Below are 20,819 nucleotides of genomic sequence, written 5' to 3'. Positions count from 1 at the left end.
ACTCTGAAATTACTATCCTATGCTGCCTTTTTTCTTTTCCACCTTATTTGAAAGCCAGAGAGAGAGAAAAAGAAACAAAGAATGAAAGCTTCCTTCTGCTGGTTCACTCCCCCAAATGCCAGGGCTGGGTCAAAAGCCAGGAGCCTGGAGCTCCATCTGAGCCTCCCACATGGATGGCAGGGGTCTAAGTACTTGAACTACTGTCTACTGCCTCCCCTCCCCCTCACTGTACTCATGAGCAGGGTACTGGGTTGGCCGTGTAGTGGCCAGGACTCGAACCAGGCACTCTGAAATGGGATGCAAGGGTCCCAAGAGATGACTGCTAGCCAAACGCCCTTCCCCTATACTGCCTTTCTTAGCTGGTTGAAGTCCCCTAGCCTTTCCCCCTGCATTTATCAGAAAGTATTTCTTTATTGCCATAGTTCCAAGGCCCAATACGCGGCAGACACTGCACATCAATAGTGATTTGCTGAATGGATGAAAGAATGATTGAATTAGCATCATGTGAGGAGCTAGTCAATACTCTAATTCTGAATGCCCTCCTTCACACCCTTACCTCAGCTGCCACTTCTGTTTAATAATTCAAGTCATTCAGCATGACTTCACTTCTCAGTTCCGATGTGCTATTCTTTTACTTTCCATTCCTTGCATAAGCCTCCTCCTTAGAACCATCAGATTCTCCCCCTCTCCACCCCAATACATGTTTTACATATTCAGCAATAACATTTTGAATATCCTGTGCCAATGGAAAACAAACTGCATGGTCTTGTCTTCAGGGAGCCTGCAGTCCAGAGACCTTGTTGTCACCTGTGTCAAGTGTGTTCTACTAACGTGCCTTGTCCTTCCTGTCCCCCTTGCTGATTGCAGGCACTGGATTGGCCAAAGCTTGTTCGTGTCTCAGGATGCTGGAGGAACTCTGCCTGTCCCTAATGCTCTGTGAGGCTTTCCTAACCTCACAGGGAGTGGAGTGGTAGGAATCTTCTCATTGGCGACCAAGACTCAGCCAAAGAGAAAAAGTCACAGGGTCCACACATCCTACTCCGGGCTCAGAACTGTGTCGCTGTGACATAGCTAAAGGTACCAGAAAGACCAGAATCCTCAGTACAAGTGAGACCTGCTGTGATGCCTCCCTCGGAACAATGGTGATGAAAGTCAACATCAGCAGCACATCACGTACACTCTTAGGGCAAGACCAAGACCAAGAGATGAGCTGTGGGGGTCTGGCACTGTGGTTCCTGCAGGACATCACTTCCGCCTCACAGGAAAGTCCCCCATGGGAAGACTGAAAGCGCTGAAGACCAATAGAAAAGCACCAAGCAGCCTATGTAAATGGATTGATTCGTGTAAAGAAAGGACAAACAACAGCAACATAATCAGGCTCCCTCCAATGGCCGCCGCACTGATCAGGCAGGAGCCAGGTGCTTCTCCTGGTCTCCCATGGGGTGCAGGGCCCAAGCACTTGGGCCATCCTCCACTGCACTCCCGGGCCACAGCAGAGAGCTTGCCTGGAAGAGGGGTAACTGGGACTAGAACCCAGTGTGCCAGCGCTGCAGGCAGAGGATTAGCCTATTGAGCCGCAGTGCCTGCCTTCAGGCTCTCTCTTCTAAGAGCTTACTCAGATGCAACCAGATGGGTCCTCCTGGCCACCAGCACCTCTCTCACAGACCCACTTTCCAGGATGGAGGAAGGCTGTCCCGACTTTGGAGAAGCAGCCTGTCCCTGTGACCGTCCCTCCTTGTCACATACTCTTCCGTGGCGGCAGAAGCTCAGAAAGACAGGGGAGCATGCAGGAAGGGGAGCCTGCCTTCTCAGCCCCTGCTGGATGCTTACTGGGTGGGCTGGGTGGCAGGAGGTTTGAGGGTTTCACAAGGGAATGAGATTTTTCTCTGTATCTGTCACTTGAATTTATATTTCTAGGTAAGAGGGGAAAGAAATACAATAACACATGGACCCTTTGAGGTCAAGTCTAATTCCTTTCCTATAAATTTCCAGACATACCCATTTTTAAAAGTGACATCATGAAAAAGCTATTTTAAAACAGATGGTCTATATTATACAGCTACAGATTAAAGATGTTGGCTTTCAGGTAAGATCAAACAGTTACTTACTGCCAGCAAATACATGGACTGTTAAAAAAAATGGTAATTCTCATTTACTTTTTAGAATAAATTACATGTGTTGAAATTCCTTGTTCCTGGTAACCAGTTCTATGAGGTTTTTTTTTTTTTTAAAGATTTTATTTATTTATTTGAGAGGTAGAGTTACAGACAGTGAGAGAGAGAGAAAGGTCTTCCCTCCATTGATTCACCCCCGCAAATGGCCGCTACGGCCGGAGCTGCGCCAATCCGAAGCCAGGAGCCAGGCTGCCTCCTCCTGGTCTCCCAGGCGGGTGCAGGGCCCAAGCACTTGGGCCATCCTCCACTGCCTTCCCAGGCCACAGCAGAGAGTTGGACTGGAAGAGGAGCAACAGGGACTAGAACCTGGCACCCGTATGGGATGCCGGCGCCGCAGGCAGAGAATTAACCTTGTGTGCCAAAGCGCCGGCCCAGTTCTATGAATTTTGACGAATGAACATACTCATGCAGCCATCTCTGAAATCAAGACATGGGGTCATACCATAACCCAGAAAAATCCTTTACACTGCCCTTTCAGACTCACCCTCACCCTCACCCTCAGCCCCTGGCATCTATGGGTTCTTTATCTTTTTCTGTACTTTTGCCTATTCCTGAATCTCAGATAAATGGAATCATGTCGTATGTAGCATAATGCATTTGAGATTCTTCTGTGTTCCTGTTTGTGTCAATGGTTCATTCATGTTCTAATTGCTAAGTTGTATTCTATTGTATGGATGATTACAGTTTTTGCCCAATTATTGTGTGGATGATTACAGAATTTTGTCAATTCATTAGCAGGAAGACATTTGGGTTGCTTCCAATTCGGGATGATAATCTTAAAAATATCTGGGAGTAGGATTTTGTTGTCAATGGTAAGCATATGTTTAACTTTATAAGGACCTGTCAAGCTATTTTCCAAAATGTACCATTTTACATTCCCACTAGTGGCATATAAAAATTTTAATTTTTTTACAACCGCATAAATGATCCTGATGTCATTCTTACTGATCTGTAGTGGCATTTCATTGTAATTTACATTTGAGTTTCCTTAATGATCAAATATATTAAACATCTTTTAAAAACTTTTACATGTCGGGGCTGGTGCTGTGGCGGAGCTGGTAAAGCCTCCGCCTGCAATGCTGGCATCCCATATTGGCCCCAGTTCGAGTCCTGACTGCTCCACTTCCTATCCAGCTCTCTGCTGTGGCCTGGGAAAGCAGCAGAAGATGGCCTGAGCCCTTAGGCCCCTGCATGCACATGGGAGACCCAAAAGAAACTCCTGGCTCCTGGCTTCGGATCAGCGCATCTCAGGCTGTTGTGGCCAATTGGAGAGTGAACCAGCAGATGGAAGACTCTCTCTCTCTCTCTCTCTACCCCTCCATCCCTCCCCTTCTCCTTCTGCTTCTCTGTAACTCTGCCTTCAAATAAATAAATAAATCTTGAAAAACGAAAGCTTTTACATTTCATTTAGTTGCTTATTTAAGTGAAAGAGAGCAAATCACATAGAGAGAAGGGGGAAAGAGGGGAGGAGCAGGGAGAGAGAGAGAGAGAACACGCCCATTCACAGGGAGCTCTTATCCATTATTTCACTCTTCGAAATACCTGCAGAAACTGAAGCTAGCAGCCAGAACTCAGTCCAGGTCTCCCATGAGAGTGGCAGGAACCCAAGTACTTGAGGCATCACCACTACCTCTCAGGGGCTGAATTAGAAGAAAGCTGGAATCAAGAGCCAGAGCCAGGGGCATTGTGGTGTAGCAGGTGCAGCCACCACTGTGCTGCTAGGATCCAATGTGGGCGCTGGTTTGAGTCCCGGCTGCTCCACTTCCAATTCAGCTTCCTGTTAATACCTGTGGGAAAGCAGCAGCCTGGCCCAGCTATTGTGGGCTTGTAGGGAGTGAACCAGCAAACAGGAAATCTCTCTCCCTCTCTACCTTTAAAATAAATAAATACATACGTAAATAATTAAAGTGCAATCGTGGACACATGACCTCAGGATTTACTGTTAACCCAAGAGAGTGAGAGAATGGCCTTTTGAAGGTGAATTTGTGTGTCAGCTTGGACATGATATCCTACCAAGAGAGAGCCCCTGGAATTGTGTGTATCCTAATGACCAGATATACTACTGTGTCCTCAACAGGTAGTATGACACAGGACAGAAAAGGGTGGAAATAATACTGTCCCCATTTGCCTTGGCCCTCAGCAAACCACTTGGGGACTCTGTACTTCCTGTCCCCTCAATTCTGGACTTTGAGCATCTGGAGGATTTGGTTCTCAAAGAGGATGGCTTCCATTAGGAGGCTTAAAATAGACCCATGGAACTTAGAGCTACAAGTGATGTCCAGTCATGTAGTGCTCTTTTTGCTAAGAGTTTGGTAGGGAATAAAAGAATCCATGGACTACAGGGTAGCTCCACTTATTCAGCAGGAGGAAATAGCACTTACCTTACACAACTGAAGCAGGAGAGAAGAGATTTCACACTCAGGAGATACCCTGGGGTGTCTGTTGGTGTTCTTCCTTTGGCCAAACCTAGTCAGGCTCCTGGCACTTGTCCCAGACTCGTCTGTGTACTTCCTTGTAAAATCCAGTTTTCACAAAGAACTCTGCTAAATTAATTTAACAAAAGACTCTGCTCACCTTGATACCTGATCACTCTTGATACTTGATCAGGGTCCTCATCTCCCACCCTCCTCCAGGTGGTGGCTGAGCACATGGCTTTGTCCAGCAAGAGTCACATAGATCAGGCGAGAATCCTCCCTACTGCTGATGTTTCCTTGTAGTGATTTTTCATCTGTTGACCCCTCAAACCTGCTTCTTGGCTGTAGACTCCCATTTGCCAATGCTGTATTCAAAATGCGAGGCCAATCTGTCTTCCCCACTGTAAAATTCCAATGTAGTACTTCCTATGCCTGTGGCGATGGTAAGTATAGCGACCTGCGTTGCCACGCTTTAACCAGTTACTGAATACTTTTTAAAAACATTCTCCTGCTCACTAAATGGTCAGATTTAACTGCCACAGTGTGAGAAGGGTAACAAGGGACTCAGTTCACCCAGGAATGAGAGTCTGGGTTACAACACAAGGTCAGCTACCTAAGCAGCTGGGGACTTGTCCAAGGCAGTGGGGGTGGAAACCTACAATAACTAGAATGGAGTCAACGAGTAGCAAATACGACCCTGAGATGAGCCTCTGTGGGGGCAGATACAGTTCATCCCACAAATGTCTTTTTGTTTAATTTTCTAGGAAATGAGACCAATCAGATTCCCAGAAAAGAGTTGACCCATATGAGTATTTTGAAAGTTTGTGGAAAATAGAATTAGAAGTTTATTTTGGTGCAAAACTCTTTGAAATTCATGCATAGTTTTTCATAATATGCATTTTCCACAAACTTTCTGAGGATCCCTTGTATATGAGGCAAGTGGATCTGAGGATGTAAGCAGGGACCACCTTGGTTGCTGTGGTTTGCTACCCAGAATACTGTCCACTCCCCCACAACACACTCACACACGCCACACCCAGGAATGAGATACCCATTTCTCCCATAGCTCCTGGGAGTGTTAAGAGGTCAAGGGTTCACAGAGAATCCCCCTCTAGGAATTGCCCTTGGAAGAAGGAAGCTTCCTTACTCAAGTTACACCTCTTCCCCAGGGGCAGGGCACATCCTATGTCCAGACAGTGAACTTAGGAGCTTACAGGTCCTTGCATCATTTGGGGACAACTTGGATGATTCAGCTGCAGAGCTGGAATTTCTGGGGGCATCAATTGATCCCACATTAAAGATTTCCCTCTGCCCAGTTCTGGATTTTCTTCATTTCTTTATGGGTGTCATTTTTTTTAAAGATTTATTTATTTATTTGAAAGTCAGAGTTACACAGAGGGAGGAGAGGCAGAGAGAGAGAGGTCTTCCATCCGATGGTTCAATCCCCAGTTGGCCACAACGGCTAGAGCTGTACCAATTGGAAGCCAGGAGCCAGGAGCTTCTTTTGGGTCTCCTAAATGGGTGCAGGGGCCCAAGCACTTCCGCCATCTTCTACTGCTTTCCCAGGCCATAGCAGAGAGCTGGACTGGAAGTGGAGCAACTGGGTCTCGAACCGGCACCCTATGGGATACCGGTGCTTCAGGCCAGGGTGTTAACCCACTATGCCACAGCGCTGGACACATGGGTGTCATTCTTGACAGTTACCAGTGCACTTCCTGTCTCCTAATCCCTAGCTTAGAGTCTGTTTCCTGGGAGCCTGACCTAAGGCACCTACACACTTCTGCTCCCATTAGTTGGGTTAGTTAGCGCTTACCAACCTCTAACACTTATTGTAATTATTATAATTGAACTAGTTATTATATCAGCAGATTAATTCTGAAAACAGAAAGTGTTTTTGTTTATGGTTTATTTATGGGCTTTGTTTCTATGGTGGAAAATTGCTAAGAAATGCTGTCAATTTAGGTGTGGAAAATGAAGGAAACTTGGAGTTGGAAGACACATGGTAGACATGTGTTGGGCACTTAGTGTATTCAGTGAATAGTTCTTGTTTGATTGACACAGAGTTTGGAATGGAGTATAATTTCTTATTTGTAATCATAATCTCTATGTTTACTTTTTAAAAAAATCTTCATTACTTTTGTAAAAAATATACACACTCATTGTAAAAACCCAAAATACCTCAGAAAAGAATAAAGAAAAAATAAAAATTTCCTGGAATCCTACCATCTACAGGCAGCCACTTCTGTTCTCCTCCTCTTCCTCCTTTGTCTTTTTCACTAAAAATAAATTTTAACAATTTAAACTTTCAAAACATGGCTTAGGCAACTTCTACTAACATTTCAGTGAATATCCTTTTTGACCTTGTCTGTTTAAAATAAACAAAAAGGCACCAGTGTTGTGGTGCAGTTGGTTGAGCCACCACCTGCAATGCCAGCATCCCACATGGGTGCCAGTTCAAGTCCCAGCTGTACCACTTCTGATCCAGCTCCCTGCTAATGTCCCTGGGAAGATGGCTTGAGTGTCTGGGCCCCTGCTACCCACATGGGAGACCTGGGTGGAGTTTCAGGCTCCTGACCTAAGCTTGGTTCCTTCATGGATGTTGTACTCATTTGGGGAACAAACCACCAGATGAAAGTTCTCTCTCTCTCTCTCTCCCTATAAATCAGTCTTTCAAATAAATACATATGTTACCATATATAATATAACCAAATACACCAAATAAATGAATACATTATTCCTCTATATTATAATTTATAAATATATTGACTTATTTGATGTTATATACCTATTTCTTTGCAATATCTTATGTAGCGGGTCTTCTTCACCCAATAATGTAGATTATACTAATAAAGGAGCTTCCTCTTTTTAGCTTAACATGAATCTTTTTTCTTTTTCTTTTTTGAAGATATCAATATAGATGCTATAATCAGAATAATTTGAAAGAAAGCTACCTTCCAGATGCCACCTGAAGTATTCTTATCCTATATGTATTGCCAATGGAATCTATTTTCATTACTTCACTAGAAAAAGTCATAAAATTATTATTTTCACATGTTGCAGTTGTAAATCAGTGGTTTAACAATGAGATAAATAAAGTCAGATACATTTAAGATCTCACCATTAGGTTCGTCAGATGAAGACACAGAAACCTACATAAAATCATCAGCACAGCAAAAATAAATCATTTTTATAAATAAATTTCTCAAGAGAAATTGAATAAAAATGTTTTCCTCCAAATCAAATTAATAAACATTTATCTTTTCTTTATACAAGGTGATTTTCCTCTAAGTTTCCTTTATAAATATATTCTCAATTTAGCTTGATTTCAGGATTCTGAATTTTTATCATGAAAAATATCAGGATGGTTGTCTCTACTCTTTATATGTGGAAGCTAAATGCACGCTAGTTACCATAAACAGTGTTTTCTCAAGAAAAACATTTGTACTTGGGCGGGGTCATCTCCAAACACCCCAGCTTTTCAAGCTATCAACTTAACAAAAATAAAACAAAGTAACCTGACCTTTGTTTTGCTTCTATAACCTTCATTCCTTCCTTTAACTTCCCATTGTCCTGCCATGAAAATATTTTACAGTGTTTCAGGTTCCATGGCTATTGACTGCCTGCTTTGAAGTCTATTTCCATTGTAAACCTATGGCATACTTTGCTGTGGTTAATATTTTCATGTGTGGGGATGCTTAGAGATTGCCTTTGTACAATCTGGAAAGCTAAATATGTGGAAAGCAAAGTGAATATAAAGCCAGCTGGCTATTGCAATAATAAAGCAGCAAGGTACAGTAGAAACAAAATGGTGCTAGTTTGGAGTCAAATACACATAACTTTAAGCCCGATTTTGACATTATTAGCTGAGTAATCCAAGGCCAGGTTTAACCACTGTCAGACTCAGTGTCTTACATTGTAAACTGGGATGCCTTATTTGGCCAGGGTAAGAATAGCCGGCGCCGCGGCTCACTAGGCTAATCCTCCGCCTAGCGGCGCCGGCACGCCGGGTTCTAGTCCCGGTCGGGGCGCCGGATTCTGTCCCGGTTGCCCCTCTTCCAGGCCAGCCCTCTGCTGTGGCCAGGGAGTGCAGTGGAGGATGGCCCAGGTGCTTGGGCCCTGCACCCCATGGGAGACCAGGAAAAGCACCTGGCTCCTGGCTCCTGGCTCCTGCCATCGGATCAGCGCGGTGCGCCGGGCGCAGCGCGCTGGCCGCAGCGGCCATTGGAGGGTGAACCAACGGCAAAGGAAGACCTTTCTCTCTGTCTCTCTCTCTCCACTCTGCCTGTCAAAAAAAAAAAAAAAAAAAAAAAGAATAAAGGATAATATATGGCAAAGGTTGTTATCTAGCTGCTATTTGACAACTGGCAGCATTATCAAAGACAAACATGATCAATTAAGGTCTAGAGTCTTTACATTTCTTGCTGTTTGTTCAAACAACTAGGAGGAAGTCTTTTATTAAGACATACAGGAGCCAGGAATGGGGGGCGGTGCTAGGGAGAGAACCACGTTCTGGTATAACACGTTATAACAGGCTATATTGCTGCCTGCAGCTCTGGCATCCTGTAAGGGTGCCAGTTAGAATCCCTGCTGCTCCACTTCCAATCTAGCTCCCTACTAATGACTTAGGAAAACAGGGGAAGATGGCTCAAGTGTTTGGGCCCCTGTACCCACTTGGGAGACGAGGAGGAAGCTTCTGGCTCCTGGCTTCTGGCTGGCCCAGTGCTGGCCATGCAGCCATGTGGAGAGTGAATCACCAGATGGAAGATCTCTCTCTCTCTCTCTCTGTAACTCTGCCTTTTAAATAAATAGATCTTTAAAAAAAAGACATAAATAATTATTTACAGCATGTTCTTAATATAAAATATTCATTGCCTCCTAGTCTTTAACTTGTTACTGTTAGGTTAACCCATTGGGCAAAAGAAAGCCTGACCACTTCTAAACAAATGTAATAACTAGCAAGCATTTAGTGGCTAAAAATCTACTTGAATTTTTAAAAAAATAATTATTTTGATATTGGTACACAGTGTAGTGGTATTAAATGTTTTAAATATCATATGTGTTTTTTTTATTTTCTGCAATGAGTATAATCTCCCCCAGTAGCAACATACAGTTTAATTCTGTCAATTATGACATCTCAGGATCTTTCTGTGTAAGTGTAACCATTTAAGTAATTCAGTCTCTTTCACTTGTAAGCTCAGCCTTTCATATCTCTTCCTCCTTTCCCTGCTTCTCTCCCAGATGTCACAGGAATCTAAGGGGGCCGGTGGTAGGTAGCAGCTCACATGATTTCTCGGGACCACAAATCTACAGTGATGAGTCCTTGTGTTGTCAGCTGGCTCCACTGCCAGGTTGCAGGCATGGGCTCATCTCCAAGCCTGTGCCGAGCTGTCCTCAGTGTTGGCTGGTCCATTCTGGATTTTGAGGACATCCAGCAAGTACGACGAAGTCACCTGTAGCGTTTAACCTCCAATCATGAAGTTTCTGCACTTGGTGGCCTCTTTGATGCACCAGTCCTCTCATTAGTATTGACATTGCCAATACAGGAATTTAGAAAGTTGTTTCTTAAATGAGAAAAGTTAGTGTAGGCAATTGGCTTGGTTACCTGTTACTGTGTAAACAATTACCCCCAAATTTAACAGCATTAAACATGAGTCTGTGTTTCAGGGGTTTGGGAAGGGTGTGACTAGGTCATTAGCTTCATGCATATCATCTCAAGGCTGCATTGGGCTGAACGCCCTCGATGACTTGCTCACGTGAGTGACAATGAATACTGGTTGGCTGGGAGCTCTTCTGGGGCTGTCTCCTGGAGCACCTCATCACCCCACTTCCCTGTGAGACAGGACAGGAAACCCAGCAAGTCCTGTCCAGATGCTTCAACTTTCCTTCCCAGAGAGCATGGGGTGGGGCCGCTCCAGAACGAGGAGACTTTGAGCCCTGTCCTTTCCTTTCCTTTCCTTTCCTTTCCTTTCCTTTCCTTTCCTTTCCTTTCCTTTCCTTTCTTTTCTTTTCTTTTCTCTCTCTCTCTCTCTCTCTCTTTAAGGATTTATTTGTTTATTTGAAAATCAGAGTTACATAGAGAAGGAGAGGTAGAGAGCTTCTTCTGGGTCTCCCAAGTGGGTGCAGGGGCCCAAGGACTTGAGCCATCTTCTACTGCTTTCCCAGGCCACAGCAGAGAGCTGGATCGGAAGAGGAGCAGCTGGGACTACAACCAGTGCCCACATGGGATGCTAGGACTGCAGGCAGTGGCTTTACCTGCTACACCACAGCACCAGCCCCCTGTGCAAGACCTCTCTCTCTATCTCTCCCTCTCTCTGTGTAACTCTGTCAAGCAAATAAGTAAATCTTTAAAAAAAAAAAAAAAAACCTTAGCCCACCCCCAGTCCCTTGACCCTCACTTGCTATTTGCTCCTTCCTTCTCTCACCACAGGGAAGGGGAGATTCAGACCCTGTCCTTGAGCTGCAGGCTAAAGTCCAGGTTATCAGCAATAGTCAAGGCTCCCTGTAGCATCCACTTGTCAATTCCCTTTTAGTTGCCACACAAATCAACTTCCTGAACCTCACTTAATTTCTGGCAATTTCAAAAAAGAACTTTTTTTAAAAAGATTTATTTATTTGAAAATTTGAGCTACACAGAGAAGGGGGGAGAGAGAGAGAGAGAGAGAGAGAGAGAATCTTCCATCCACTGGTTCACACTCCAGATGGCCACAGTGGCCAGAGTTGGAGCAGGCTGAAGCCAGGAAGGAGCACAGGAGCAGGTCTCTCCCATGAGTGGCATGAGCACAAAACTTGGGCCATCTTGCACTACTTTTCCCAGGCTATTACCAGGGAGCTGGATTGGAAGTGGAGCAGCTGGGATTCAAACAGGTGCCCGTGTGAGATGCCGGCATCACAGGTGGCAGCTTAACCCGCGGTTGCCACAACATCAGCCCCAAGAGAGAACTTCTTGCATTCCATTCTAAAGGTTGAAAACTGGGCCCTGGGTGAGCTGCTGTGGCCAGAAACTATGAGAGCTCAAAGCTGTGGGTGTGAATTACACGCTTCCCTGTCTTCTTGAGCATCTGATATACTTTGGAAGGGCCCCTTTGGCAAGTCCTAGAATCCTCACAAGTCGCCAGGGGTTCCTATATGCCGCACAAGGTCAAATTACAGACAATGGGTCACCACATTCATGCGGAGATAGCACAGCAATGTCCTTCCACCTCCGGGATCCCCACAAAATACAGCTCAGCACAAGAGACGTGGCGTCCACATTCTTATCTTGAACTTACACTGCAACACACACATCCTGCCCAACTCCAGAAGAGACTGCCTGGCCTCACCCTGGACAAGTCGCCTCCCAAGGCCTGGACAGACAAGCTCCAGCATATAGCATGGAGTATTAATGGCTACTAGCCATTGAATAATTGCCTGGGAGGCCTAGGCACACTTAAACCTAACAGTGGCTCTGTAAAGAAGCTGCTGTTATTTTCCATTTCTCTATGAGGGGTCCAAGTCTTAGGATAACTGAGACCAAGGACACACATTTAGTAGTAGAGCTTGGATTGTCCTAGTGGGAATCAAATATACACTTTAATGTTTTCATTAGTATTTAATGAGGGTACCAGATTTTCAATTGAATAAAGAACTTTTTTTTTAAGATTTATTTATTTATTTGAAAGTCAGAATTACACGGAGGAGAGGCAGAGAGAGAGAGGTCTTCCATCTGATGGTTCGCTTGCCAATTGGCTGCAGCAGCCAGAGCTGTGCTGATCCGAAGCCAGGAGCCAGGAGCTTCTTCCAGGTCTCCCATGCAGGTGCAGGGGCCCAAGCACTTGGGCCATCTTCTACTGCTTTCCCAGGCCACAGCAGAGGGCTGGATCAGAAGTGAGCAGCTGGTTCTCGAACCGGTGTCATATGAGATTCCGGGGTTTCAGGCCAGGGTGTTAACTCACTGCGCCATAGCACAAGCCCCGAATAAAGAACTTTTTAAAAAATTATTATTTGTTTGAAAGAGTTACAGAGAGAGAGGGAGAGACAGACAGAAATTGACCTTCTATCCTCTGGTTCACTCCCTAGATGGTGGCAATAGCCAGGACTTAGCCAAACCAAAGCTAGGAGCCAGAAGTTTCATCTGGGTCTTCTATATGGGTGGTAGGGGTCCAAACACTTGGGCCATTTTCCACTGCTTTTCCCAAGCCATTAACAGGGAGCTGGATTGAAGGTGGAACAGCCCAAATTCAAACCCGCATCTATACTGGGTGCCAGTGTTGCAGGCAGCAGCTTTACCTGCTACCCTCAACGTCAACCCTGAAAGAATTTTTTGATAATGAAACTTTGGAGAGAATAAAAAAGCTACAGCAAATTTCTAACTTGAAACATTTAACTTACTTTAAAACAGGAATAAAGACATATACATAATTTATGTGTATTAAAACAATCTATAAGGTTGGGCATTTGGCACAGTGTTTAAGATGCCACCTGGGACTTCCATATCCCATATGAAAATGCTTGGATTCAAGTCCTGGCTCCAAACCCTGGACCAGGCAGCAAGTGACGGCTCAAGTAGTTGGGTCTCTGCCACCACGTGAGAAGCCCAAATTGAGTTCTAGTCTCCTGGCTTCAGCCTGACCCAACCCCAGCTGTTGCCAGCATTTGGGGAGTAAACCAGCAGATGGGAAATTCTCTCTCTCTCTCTCTCTCTCTCTCTCTCTCTCTCTCTGCCCCTTTCCCCCTCTCTGTCTCCCTCTCCCTCTCTTTCTCTCTCTTTCAAATAATAAACAACAAAAAAAGCTTTTAGATCTATGAATTGTAAAAAGCATAGATGTTACACCTACCTTAATAATTATAACAAAATTATATAAATACTACAGATCTACTGAAATCATGTACTAAATGTTACCATACAACAAATTTAGTGTTTGTAGTACATGTTTTCTGGCAGTGGCTTATTGGAAAATTACCAGCCCCAAATAAGAATGATACAAATATACAATGATACACACTCAATGAGTTATAACTTAGTTAACCAAAAGTCAGTTACAATTAATCATAAACATCTTTAAACATACATTTATTATTATTAAAAAGCAGAGTAACTGTAGCTGAAAGAAATAATTATCACAAGATAACACTGATGCCTGCCTGGTAACAAAATGGCCTTCCTAATGTGGCCAGAATTCTAACCCTTTGCCTGTGGAAATAAATGCAGGTGGTGCTTAGAAACAGAGACTGGCTGAGGCTGGAGCTGGGGCTGTGGCATAGTGGGTAGAGCCGCCTCCTATGGTGCCAGCATTCCCATATGGGTACCACTTTGAGTCCCGGCTGCTCCACCAATCTAGCTCCCTGCTAATGTTCCTGGGAAAGCAGCAGAGGATGGCCCAAGTCCTTGGGCCCCTGCACCCATGTGGGAGACCCAGAAGAAGCTTCTGGCTCCTGGCTTTGAATCAGCCTAGGTTAAGCCATTGCGGCCATTTGGGGAGTGAACTGGCTGATGGAAGATTCTCTCTCTCTCTCTCTCCGTAACTCTGCCTTTCAAATAAATACATAGATCTTTAAAAAAAGAAGATGACGAAGGAGAAGGAGAAGAAGGAGAAGGAGGAGGAGGAGGAGGAGGAGGAGGAGCAGAAGGAGAAGGAGAAGGAGAAGGAGAAGGAGAAGGAGAAGGAGAAGGAGAAGGAGAAGGAGAAGGAGAAGGAGAAGAAATACAACCTGGCAGCCAGCATTCTTAGAAGGCCTTTCTCATCCCAAATCTGACTACACTAATTGTTGCCTGCCCCATATATATTTAAGGCCTGTCAGCCTTTTTTTTTTTTTTTTTTTTTTTTTTTGACAGGCAGAGTTACACAGTGAGAGAGAGAGAGGCAGAGAGAAAGGTCTTCCTTCCGTTGGTTCATCCCCCAAATGGCCGCTACAGCCAGCGCTGTGGCGATCTGAAACCAGGAGCCAGGTGCTTCCTCCTGGTCTCCCATGCGGGTGCAGGGCCCAGGCACTTGGGCCATCCTCCACTGCCTTCCTGGGCCACAGCAGAGAGCTGGACTGGAAGAAGGGCAAACAGGACAGAATCCGGTGCCCCAACTGGGACTAGAACCTGGGGTGCCAGCGCCACAGGCGGAGGATTAGCCTAGTGAGCAGCGGCACCGGCCCATAAACTTCTTTATAATAGCTGCCTTGGGCCTATGAAATCCAATTAAGTTTGCCATGTTATGTCACTCAAGCATTTAGATTTCAATTTTAAAATTCAATCATCCTACAGTCATTACATAACAATTACAAATTTTTAAATTAAAGTATCCAGATTTTCTAGATAGATATCTCTTCTGAGTAGTTAGGTGGCTTTCAAATGCTCTTCCAGGTATGACACACATCAGGAAAACTGGTTTTTGTCAACTAAGTACACAAAAAGTTGTCTTTTGAAACAACAAGAAAAATTGTGAAAAATTAGATTATTCACCTGAGAACATCATAATTACAAACAGTACTACTGTCCATGAAAAATCAGATTGATTTTCACAAAAGTGGCTTTAACAATCACAGAATTAAAGACAAACTAATTTGGATTATCCTAAAGGCTATCTAATTTCCGGCACATTAATAGGATCCAAGTCTCATGAGAGAGAAGAAAGGTGAACAGGCATATTACAGTGACACAAGGATTGAATAATAATATTTTGGCAGCTGAAGCAGTTATATTTGTCAGCAGTAATTATAACTATTAAACAATCATTTGTTAAATATTTATTGAGTAACTGCTATGAACCTGATGGGTTGCTTCTTCCTTTAATAAGGGTTTTTGGTCTGATATCTAGGACAATTCATTCTGTTGGGGACATGCTTGCTTAATCATGTGTGACCTGAGGGGCCAGCGCCATGGCGCGTTAGATTAATCCTCTGCCTGCTGCGCTGGCATCCCATATGGACACTGGTTCTAGTCCTGGCTGCTCCTCTTCCAGTCCAGCTCTCTGCTATGGCCTGGGAGTACAGTGGAGGATGGCCCAAGTGCTTGGGGGCCCTGCATCTGCATGGGAGACCAGGAGGAAGCACCTGGCTCCTGGCTTAGGATCGGTGCAGCGCAAAGTTTATGGTAATAAAACCCATGTCCGGAGGTAGGTGTTGCAGCACAGAGGGTTAATCTGCCACATCGCAGCAACTCAGCTTTCTGCTAATGCATCCTGGGAGATGATGGCCCAAGTGATTGGGTCCCTTCCTCCCACGTGGAGTCCCAGAGGTAGTTCCTGCTCCTGGCCTTGGCCTGGACTAGCCCCAGCTACTGAAAGCATTCGAGGAGTGAACCAGAAGAAAATCTGTCTCTGTGTCTTTCAAGTCATTCAATCTTCAAAAGTAATATAACAAATAAAAACTCCAAACTCGTGTTCTGAGTTCTGGAGAAATCAGTGAAGAGATAGATGGGAATTAGTCTTAGCAGAAAAAATAATCTCTGTTGAAGAATTGTTATGGCCTATTTAGAACATCCTAAATGGCTTTAATCAACATGCTGAAACCAAGAAAGAAAAAAAAAGGTATATATACCTTCCCTATATAAATATTTGTTGCTTCATCCCTTAATTAAATATATAGATAAAACTCCAAGAAGAACTTAAAAATTTATTCAATAGATAAATTCAAAATTCATATATGCAAAACAGTAAACCATATTTCTGCTTTCCAACTCCAAAATTTTTCTCAAGAAGGGTTAATAAATGTGTACTATGAATGCTCACTAATAACTGATCTCTAAAAGGCAGCTGCTTATGAATAATTTTACACATAATTAATATTTAAAATTCACAGCATGTTGTAAATTAGAATATCAATGAAGTTTTCATTGTGGATTACTTGCCACTTTAGCCCATTAAAAATGGATTCAGCTACTTTTTACATATTTTAATGGCTTATTTCAATTGAATATGCTCCAGAGGCAGCAAGGGCAGCAAGAAAAAAAAAGATTAATCTCATAAATAAAAGACAGTGGAAATAGAATATAAATGTTGATCATTATATGTGCTCAGTATATATTAATATTTTAAACCAATCATTTTCAGACTTTCAGAATTTAATTATTGGAGCCAGTGCTGTGGCGTCGAGGGGGAAAAGCTGCCACCTGCAACACCAGTAACTCCACTTCAGATCTAGGTCCCTGCAGATGCACCTGGGGAAGCAGTGGAAGATGGCCCAAGTGCTTGGGCCCCTGCACCCATGTGGGAGACCTGGAAGTAGCACCTGGCTCCTAGCTTCAACCTGGCCCAGCCCTGGCAGCTGAGGCTATCTGAAAAATGAACCAGCAGAAGCAAGAGTCTCTCTCTCTCTCTCTCTCTCTCTCTCTCTCTCTCTCTTTCTCTGTAGCTCTTTCAAATAAATAAATAGTATCTTTACAATTTTTTATTTATATTTATATTTATTTATTGGAAAGGTAGAGAGAGATTTCCCATCCACTGGTTCATTCCCCAAAAGGCTGCAACGACAGAGCTGGGCAAGGCCAATGCCTGGAGCCAGGAACTCAATCTGGGTCTCCCATACTGGTGGCAGGGACCCCGCTACTTTAGCCATCATCATCTGCTGCTGATGATGGGTGCACATTAGCAGAAAGCTGGCATTGGGAGCAGAGACTCCAACTCAGACTCTGATATGGCACAAGGCCCCCAAGTGGCTGTTAACCACTGCCCCAAACACTCTCCCATATACTAAATTTTTCTAACTTTACCTCTTCCCTAGGAGTTGCTTAAATTTGTGAAGTAGAAAAAGATGTTCAGTTTCCAGTGGCTAAGATAAGTGGTTTATATATTTTCATTTTAAATACACCAACGGGGGGGAGAGGGGAAGGGATTTAGTGCATTGGTTAATACGCTGCTGGAATGCCTGTGTTGTGGGACAAGTGGGGATCTAAATTCCCATTCCAGATCCTTTCTTGCTACCTAGAGAAGCATACTAAGTCTGGGCATAGATACAGTGCCTAATGGGATAAAGTTTATTTCAAAGGGTGAGGAAAACATACATATGTGGACATAGTTGAGGAGTGGAGTGGGCCAGGAAGAGAAAAGGATGGGGGATGGAAGTAGAGACAGTGCCTCAGCCCCTGTCTCATTCTGTCTGCAGAGAGGGACAGAGAGAGAGGGAGAGGGAGAGGGAGAGGGAGAGGGAGAGGGAGAGGGAGAGGCCTGAGTTTGAATCGTAGCTCCACTTTTGAGTCCAGCTGTCTGCTAATGTACCCCCTGTTAGGCAGCAGGTAATGGCTCCAGTACTTAGCTTCTGGCTTTGGCCTGGCCCAGCCCCAGGTGTTGCAGGCATTTGAAGAATGAACCAGTGGTTAGGAGATCACTGTTTGTCTCGTAAATAAATACTAGTAAATAAATAAATGCAAGACACAAGTCAATACGTATATTAAAAATGAGGGGCCAGTGCTGTGGCATAGTAGGCTGGGCCTCCACCAGCAGCGCCAGCATCCCATATGGGTTCATTTCCTGGCTATTCCACTTCTGATCCAGTTTTCTCCCGTGGCCTGGGAAAGCAGTGGTTCAAGCGCTTGGGCCCCTGCACCCATGTGGGAGACCTAGAAGCTTCCGGCTCCTGGCTTCCAATTGGCCCAGCTCCAGCCTTTGTGGCCATTTGGGGAGTGAACCAGCGGATGGAAGGCATTTCTCTCTCTCTCCCTCTGTGACTCTACCTCTCAAATTAATACATAAAATCTTTTAAAAAATGAAATTAAATAAGCAGCACTGAGGGCTGTCAAGAGGTTAGATGATCGACTCTCAAGTCTGTTGGCTAAATGGTTACGGAGCCCTCACTTCCTGCTAGGCTTGCTGCCAAGCATTGCCGAGGATACAAAATGAGTAAGACAAGAACTCAGGAGCTTCATTGCATACCAAGGGTTACTGACTATGGCAGAAGTTCCAATACAAATCTCAATGAATGTGTTATTTAAAACAACAGATTGCCAGCTCCGAGGCTCACTAGGCTAATCCTTTTGCCTGTGGCGCCGGCACCCGGGGTCCCAGTCCCAGTTGGGGCGCCGGATTCTGTCCCGGTTGCTCCTCTTCCAGTCCAGCTCTCTGCTGTGGCCCCGGGAAGGCAGTGGAGGATGGCCCAGGTCCTTGGGCCCTGCACCTGCATGGGAGACCAGGAGGAAGCTCCTGGATCCTGGATCCTGGCTTCAGATCGACGCAGCGCTGGCTGTAGCGGCCATTTGGGGGATGAACCAACGGAAGGAAGACCTTTCTCTTTGTCTTTCCCACTGTCTATAACTCTCTCTCTCTCTCTCTTTCTCCATCTCTCTCACAGTCTAACTCTGCCTGTCAAAAAAAAAAAAAAAAAAGACTGCAGCAACTTTTGTCTTTTAAGAAGGTTGTAATAATTCATATTACTGAGAAAAAATAAATTTCTAGAAAGTGCAGTTTCATTGAAAAAGATTAGTGGTAGAGAGGGACAAGGAAAAAAGGAAGAATAAGGAAAGGGCAAATTTGACCCCTGCCAGGTCTTTCAAGCTATTCTAGGGTCAGAGACCAAAGTCCTTTTTTCAGAAAAACACATTAATGAGGCTTTGGACTTTGGACTGCTAAGCTCAGCCGCTCTGCATAAGAAAGGGGGGACTTGGAAGTGCTGGTGTCTGCAGTCTGGACAGCGGGAAACAGGGAGGTGTGAGCCCAGGGCCAGGCAGCAGGTGGAAGCTGGAGTTGTGGGGAGAGGTGCTGTGCGCAATTCCAGACACAGAGGACCCGAAGGGCCCTTAGATCTGGGTGTCTCATCTTCCACCGTTAGTTGCTTGTTTTGCTCTAAGGCAAATAGCCTGCATCCTTCAACCTTTGATAAAGCCTCACCATATATGCCCAATGTTATGTTCCTAGAGGAGAGAGGGAGAGGATAGTGTGGGGAATGAACTCAAAAAACACAACTCTTCCATGTCTAGGAGGGGACTTCAAAAAGTTCATTAAAAAATTGAATTAAAAGATTACTTTAGGCACTGGCGCTGTGGTGTAGCAAGTAAAGCTACCACCTGCAGTGCTGGCATCCCATATGTTAGTAAAATGGTGCAGTCTTATCTATGGTGTGATCTACACCCTGACACCATCCTAGGATCTAGTCCCCGCTGCCACTGCTGGAAGCCAGGTGGCCACATGGTCCAACCACTGGTGTCAGCTCCACCCCCATCCTAATGGGATTCACTGCTCCTACCTCCTACTTCCCTGCCCGTTCCCCACCCCACCCCGACCTGGCAAAGTTTTAAGAGGACCTGCTCCTGAACACATGAACACGTGGCTCTCTTTCTCTCCATCTCCTGACCTCTCCGCCCTCTCTTTCTCTCTCTTTCCTCTCAGTCTCTCTCTTGATCTCTCTCTTATGCTCTCCTTCTCTTTTCCTTCTTCGCCCCTTCCCTCCAGTCTGTTGGGTTTCCCCTAATAAACCCTTTCCCTTACTCCAGTGTTTGGTGTGTTTTGTGGTGGCCTTATACCATATAGGCGCTGATTCAAGTCACTTCAGATCCAGCTCTCTGCTGTGGCCTGGGAAAGCATTAGAAGGCCCAAGTCCTTGGGTCTCTGCACCTGCGTGGGAGACCTGAAAGAAACTCCTGGCTCCTGGCTTTGGATTGGTGCAGTTCCAGTGGTCGAAGCCAATTGAGGAATGAACCAGCTGATGGAAGACCTCTCTCTCTCTCTCTCTGCTCCTCTTTCTGTGTGTAACTCTGACTTCCAAATAAACAAATAAATCTTTTTTAAAAAGATTAGTTTATTTCAGTGCAAAACTTCTTTGAAATCCATGCATTGCTTTTTTCATGAATGTGTTTTCTTTAAACTGTTTGAAGACCCATTGTATTTTAGAGGCAACTGAGATGTGGTAAATGGGGACTGGCATTGTGGCACAGTGGGTTAAGCAGTTGTCTGTAATGCCTGCATCCCATAGGGACACCAGTTCAAGTCCCGGCTGCTCCACCTCTGATCTAGCTTCCTGCTAATGTGCTGCGGAAAGCAGCAGCACATGGTCCAAGTGCCTGGGAGACCAGATGGAGTTCCGGCCTCCTGGCTTCAGCCTAGCCCAGCCCCTGCTGTTGTGGCTTTTGGGGAATGAACCAGCAAATGGAAGATCTCTCTTCCTCTCTGTCTCTTGCTTGCTCTCTGTAACTCTGCTTTTCAAATAAATAATTTTTTTTATAAAAAAGATGAGGGTGATGTTGCACTGCTTAAAGTGATGGAATATCTGTCCTAAACGAGGCCCAAAATCCTGGCTGTTCCCAAGGGGGACCTATGACCCTGAAAGGAAAGGACAA

Source organism: Oryctolagus cuniculus, chromosome 5 (assembly GCF_964237555.1).
Source record: "Oryctolagus cuniculus chromosome 5, mOryCun1.1, whole genome shotgun sequence".
NCBI classification, from domain to species: Eukaryota; Metazoa; Chordata; class Mammalia; order Lagomorpha; family Leporidae; genus Oryctolagus; species Oryctolagus cuniculus.
Note: the sequence above shows the minus strand (reverse complement) of the source record.